Source organism: Rhinolophus sinicus, linkage group LG04, assembly GCF_036562045.2.
Source record: "Rhinolophus sinicus isolate RSC01 linkage group LG04, ASM3656204v1, whole genome shotgun sequence".
Classification (NCBI taxonomy): domain Eukaryota; kingdom Metazoa; phylum Chordata; class Mammalia; order Chiroptera; family Rhinolophidae; genus Rhinolophus; species Rhinolophus sinicus.
The window spans coordinates 13056487-13063377 of NC_133754.1; the positions used below are offsets into that span (position 1 = coordinate 13056487).

The 6891-nt window shown below is 36.9% G+C and overlaps 1 pseudogene; it reads left to right on the forward strand.

Moving 5' to 3' along the window:
• The first annotated feature begins 3864 nt into the window (after positions 1-3864).
• LOC109435053 (protein S100-A10) lies at positions 3865-6224 on the forward strand (annotated as a pseudogene).
• The last annotated feature ends 667 nt before the right edge of the window (positions 6225-6891 follow it).

Sequence of the window (6891 nt, forward strand, 5' to 3'; positions counted from 1 at the left end):
TAACATCGTCTGCCCCTTTCATCTGTCCATTCCCCACAGGTTTTGATCCCAAGAGCACTCTGCCATAATTTCCCATACCCACATTTTGTCTCAGAGCCTGTTCCCCAGGAAATCTGACCAGTGACATGATTCTTAGAGCTTGTGCTATGGCAGCAGGAGCACACCAAAATTTAACCCTTCCTCTTTTCCTCAATATTTCTAATGTACATCAAAATCATTTTCTTTGCTAGCATTGTATTTAAATAACTTTTGACTGGAATAGTACGAGAATGTTCTTATTGAAGATAGTACAAATAAAATTAATTCGCAAGTAGGAAACAATGTTTGCCTTATAGCATTTGAGTATTAATTAATAATGGCTTTCAAAGTAATCAGATGAAGTGCACATTTGAAAAGATCAAGCAGCCTCACTAGATAGAAACATCATCCAGGTTTTACTCTAAAGCCATGAACTTGAGGCCCCCTTCCCATGTCTAATCTCCCCAGTAGAATGATTCCTCTGTCAGATGCCATTACTAAATCTTCATTGGCTCAGAGTCTGGGTCATGTCATTCTATTTTAGTACGATGATCAGTTTTCTATCGCTGTACAACTAATTATGACAAATTTTGAGGCTTAAAACAACACTTATATTTTACTCTCTTTCCCTGAGTCCAGAACACAGCTTAGCTAGGTCCTCAACTCAAGTTCTCTGCAAGGCTGTGTTCAAGGTGTCAGGCAGGCTGGGTGACCACCTGGCTGGATTGCTCTCTAAGCTCCCTCATGTTGTTGGCAGAATGCATTTCTTTGCAGGGGTATAATTCATTGCAGGTTGCTACCACGAAGTCAGACAGATACAGAGACAGAGATAGAGATGGGGATGGAGATGGAGATAGTGATGGAGATGGAAATTTTAGAATTTGATTTTAAAATTATAGGTAAGTATAATTTAATAGAAGGGATGCACATTTCAGTTTAGGAAGAGTCTCGAGATCTGGATTTTATTGCCCTGACATTGGAGCCCAACTAATTATTAGCCCAGGTTTCCATTGCCTGACTCTTTGACTTCCTGCTTTACTTCTTACATGACTCTACTCCCAGAGCAGGCAGTGTCCCAAATGTGCTTCCTAGAGTAACACATTCAGCTTACTTCTGGGTCTCAAATTTCTCTAACTCCTCTGTTTTCTCTTACCCAGATGATGAACTGCTTTGCTTATTGCGGGCTCAGAGTCAATCATTCTTTCCTAGGGAAAACGGATAAAGCTTCTTTTTCATGCTTTGAAATGGCAACACAGGTGCACCTGTGGCTCATTGCTTTAAAATGCATGCTTCGTGTGGTGCACGGAGAGGGTGGGGTACATTTTAATATACCATCACACTTGGGTTTGGCCACATGACTGACTTTGGCCAGAGGAAAGTTATTGGATGTAACAGAAGCTGAGGACTTTGAATTTGCCTCTTGACTTTCTGTCATCCATCATGAGAAGAACTTGCCTTGATAGACACTGGGCTAAAGTGGATGAGAGAAAACTGGAGCCAGTCTAAACTCAACCCATACCATGGAGTCAAGTCAAGATGGTTGACACACACTTTGAAGTAGAGCTGACCAACAGAACACAGCCTAGACTGGCTTAACTACAACTGACCTACAATCAGGTCAGGTGAGCATGAGAATAAAGGCGCACCATTTAAGCCCCTGCACTTTGCAGTGGTTTGTTAGGCAGATTATTGCAGCAATGGTTGAGTAAGACATTTTCACATGTGTATGACTTTATATATATCCACACAAAGTTTATGAAGTATAGTAAATAAATTATAATATAGAAAAAAGGATATTTGGTAAATACTCACTATACTATTCCTAACTTTAGGTGGTAATGCTTTCGTTTATAATAGACATGACTTAATAAATAGAGTGTCTTGCCCCTCAGTAAATTCCATTAACCTATCGAATCTACACTCAAGTCTTACCTTCTCTGTGACTCTCCTACTAGTTTTCTCCTTGGACCTTCTTTGGACGTCTGAAAGATTCATGAACTTACTAAGTGTTTTAGATTTAAGTGTGTTGTGTTTGTTCTGTAAGGCTGTTTCCTCCCATGCTTGTGGTTAACCATGGTGTCAGGGCTAGTGTTGTCATTTCCTCCATCTGCTTCTTGTAGGGCACTGTTGCAATGAGCACTATTTATTCATTAGTTCATCAAATATTTATTGAGAGCCGGCTATGAACAAGGCACCGCGCCGAACTCAGTGTTATCACTTACTCTTCTCTGACGACAGAACTTCTCAACTCAAAACCTATTGTTAGTGACCATAGGTCGCCCTCTTGTTCTTCAGCTGCTCTCATGGATGATGATCATACAGAACATACTGACCTTACTTGGTACAGGCACTGCTCTAGCTGTATCAGCAACCTCATTTGGTAGGAGTTATTAACCCAATTTTGTGGGTAGAAAACTGAGGGGAAAAAGGATGAAATGACTTACCCGAGGGTAGCAGAAAGGGATCTGGACCATTGAAAGGATTGTACTTATCTCCTTAAGAAGTTCACCCTTAATCAGCTTCATCAAAGTGAATTTTAAAATGAATTGACCTTATTTTTCAGAACAGCTTTAGATTTACAAAAAAATTTAGCAGAATTGATAGAGCTCCCAAATACCCCTTCCTCTCCACCTTCTACTTGCTCCCCGCGACTTATCCCCACTCAGTTTCCCCAGTTATTGACATCTTGCATTAGCATAGTACTTTTAATTGATGAACCAATATGCATACAGTATTATTTCAGTTGATATTTACAATAGGGTTTGCTTTTTGTGTTGTGCATTCTATGGATTTTAAAAACTGTGTAATGGCATATATCCAGCATTACAGTATCATAAAGAATAGTTTTACCACCATAAAAATCCCCTGTGTTTTATGTATTCATCCCTCCCTCACTCTTCTCAACCCCGCAGCAAGCGCTGATCTTTCTACTATCTCCTCTGAAGTTTTTCCTTTTTCAAAATTCATATAGTTGGTATCTTACAGTATGCAGCCTTTCTGGTTTACTTCTTTTCCATAGTAATATACATTTAAGATTCCTCCCTGTCTTTCTATAGCACGGTATCGGAATTCTTTCAGAATATCACTGAAAAATATCCTATTGTGTGGTTATGTTACAATTTATCAGTTCAACCAAGACATCTTGGTTGTTTCCAAGTTTTTGCAATTATGAAAAACATGCTATAAACATTTGTAAGCAGGATTTTGAGTGGATATATATTTTCAGCTCATTTGAGTAAATACTTGGACATGTGCTTGCTGGAACATATGGTAAGAGTATGTTTAACTTTGCAAATAACTGATGAAGTGTCTTCTAAAGTGAATTTACCATTTTGCATTCCCATCAACACTGAATGAGAGTTCCTGTTGTTCCACATCTTCACCAGCATTTGGTGTTGTCAGTGTTTCAAATTTTAGCCTTTAAATGGGTATCTAGTGATATCTTGTTGCATTAATTTGCAATTCCCTAACGATATATGATGTGACATATTTTTCAGATGCTTGTTTGCCATCAATTTATCTTCTTTGGTAAATTATCTGTTCAGATCTTTTGTTTATTTTTAGCTGGGTTACTTTGTTTTCTTATTGTTGAGTTTCAGGAGTTCTTTGAATATTTTGGATAATAGTCCTTTATTAGATACGTTTTCACCAATTTTTTCTCTCAACCTGTGGTTTGACTTTTCATTCTTTTAGTCTTTATGTGGAGCAGAAATTTTTAATTTGGATTAAACTAACTTATTCTTTTCATAGATCATGCTTTTGGTGTTATATTTAAAAAGTTACCACCAGAGCACATTCCAGCCAGCCCAGATATCTTGCTGTGCCTTCCACCAAGACCTCACCAAAATGCCATTTAAAATTGAACATGCCATGGAATCCATGATGTTCACAGTTCACAGATGTGCCAGGGATAAAGGCTACTTCACAAAGGAGAACCTGAGAGTGCTCATGGAAAAGGGGTTCCCTGGATTTCTGGAAAGTCAAAAAGACCCGCTGGCCACGGACAAAATAACGAAGGACCTGGACCACTGCTGAGATGGCAGAGTAGGCTTCCAGAGCTTCTTTTTGCTAATTGCTGGGCTCACCATCTCATGCAATGACTATTTTGCAGTACACATGAAACAGAAAGAAAAGAAATACGCGCAAAGCAATTATTCCTGCCCTGATAAGAGTTCTCCCAGTGGGTTGCTTAAGGAATCTCTCTGCCCCACAACTTTCCCAAATAAGGATTTCATGAGCAGACTGAGACCCTTAGAAAATGTACAAATAAAATCCCACCCCCATTTGATGAGAAAGAACGGCCAATTAAAACCAGGTAAATTTAGGATTTTTATATTGCTTGTATCCTGTTGCCCTCAATAGACAGATTTCTTTTTAGTTCATAAATAAATAAATAAACACAGTTATCACCAAATCCAAAGGCATCTAGGTTTTTCTCCTGCGCTATCTTCTAGATTTATAGTTTTGCATTTTATACTTTGGTCTATGAACCACCTGATTTAATACATGGGACAAATCTAATATCTACAAATAGATTCATGTTTTGAATGTGGATGTTCAGTTATTCCTGCACTTTTGTTGAAAAGACCATTCTGTCTCCATTGAATTTCCTTTGATCCTTTAAACTGATATTTTAGTCCTAAATATAAACTATTATGTAAGCTAAACCACATCAAAGACACTCTTTAAATTAGTGACTGTCCATTGAGCTATCTTCTATGATGCAGAACAGATATAACATAATTTAATTTTCATATATTTTTTAAATGTGGGAAGAATATGGATGGCTCATTCAATATGTAGTATTGTGGGAATTTGTAGCCAAATGGAAAAAAAAAAATACAACTCTGTCCCCAACATACACCAGAATAAATTCTGGAAATATTAATTTTCCATGAATTTTTAAAATATTCACGCACATTCCAATAAACCTATTTTTATTATGGAAAATGTCTCATATTACATTTTCGATAAATTGTGCCCCATATTTATGACATGTTTGTTCAATATTTAAGGTCCTCTGGTGTGTGATTTGCTCTGCTAAAAAGGCAGGTGAGAGGTCATAAATTTGAAGAAAGAAAGAGTCTGTTTTCCCATAAAGTTTTACAAGCTATTGAGGGAAACAAACATTGATTTTATATCACACAAATATATCTTTGAGGTAAATAAAATTTAAAACCATTAACATAGGGTGCACAAATACAGTTTGTTTGTTTGTTTTGGTTTCATTTTTCTACAGTTTAATTCTCTATCAAGTTTCTATTGTTTCCAATGTAGAAAAAGGAATCACTCATAGCTGGGTAAATCTAATTATTTACCTACCCCTTTTTTACTTCCTCCTTTCCTTGGAATAGACTATTAGACAGCAGCATGGGGGAACTCCATTTTTATCCTTTTGGAATCTACTGTTACCTATAATGCTTTACTTGTTCCATCAGGCCTGGCACCCCCTGAACTGTCGCCCTGTATTAATTTGATTCTCAGCTTGACGTTCCCTCCACCCCCCTGACATCCTTGAATGTCCATCAGCTGACTTATGAGCTTTCCAGGAACACTGGGATAAACTAAAAGTTAGCCAAAAAGAAAATACATATGACACTAACTTACTTTACTTACCCCTCTTTATATAGCTCTGTTGAGAGCCTGAGAAGTAAAGAGAGAGGCCAGAAGCATGTAAAAAAGGAACCTATTCTTCACTGAGGAATGAAAAAGAGTTTCCCTGGAAAATTTGTGCTAGAAGTGACATCTGAAGAATGAGTAGCATCTAGTCCAAGGAGATGAGGGAAAGGAGATATGCAGAATTCTAAGGGAGGAGAAAGAAGGAATAAAAGTCCTTGGGTTTGGAGTTGAAAGTTTGCGGTGTGAGGGTGGAGATATTTAAGCAAGCTGAGAAAAGGAAAGTCTCCATATTTCCTTTAGAGATCTCCTGAGAGCGATAGACACTTTTAGATCAAATAGTCTTTCAGCCCCCTTGTGTCTTCATCGATAACTATTCTATTTTATATGAATAATCAGTGTGGGTTCCAACTCTCAGATATTAACAGTATATTTTGATAATGCTGTCTTCTGGAAAGTTAGTACAGGTCTTTTTCAAAGCACAATATGTAGTCTTTAAATTACTGATGGTTTTTTTGACAGGGGTATCCAAAGGCATGGTTTATGAGGTTGCTGATTGTATACCTTGTAAACCAGAAAAAGCAACATGATGCTTTGCTACATTAATGATGTAAAGTCAGCCAAAAAAGACCCCATAATTATGACACAAGCAAGTCAGCAACATCAGAATGAATTAGGTGGCTGGCAAAAAAAAAAAAAAAAAAATTGTCTGTGACTACTATTTCATAATAGCGACCAAAATATCGAATCATCAGTGATGGTTTGTGCTTTTCCTAAGACTCATGAGATATTTTGACATTGAGAACTAATAGTTCCTTAAAAATTATTAACTATACTGTCTTTCAGTTGAAAGTCAACTTTAAAAAACAAACAAACAAAAACAAACAAACAACAACAACAAAAAACTTGTTGCCTTTTCAAGTACCTCACTGGACAGTTTTTAGAAAATTGATGCTTTGCTATGCTGTATTAGTAATGACTAGAGAGATTTAAGAGAACTTCCTGAAACATATAAAACTTAATTCCAAGGAGGAATCTATGCACTGGAAGACTGTGGCTAAAAAAAAAAAAAAAAAGTGCAAAAATAAGTAATCCTTTATAACTCTTAATTACCTTAATTTGAATTTAACACTTTCCTTGGTGTCTTTATTCCTGCTAAAGTCTCTCAGAGGCCAAAATATATCCTAATCAACGGTCTTTTCATGCATTTCATGGGTTTTAATTTTGTGAATAAAGCCCTAAAGTTCCTAATTAGAT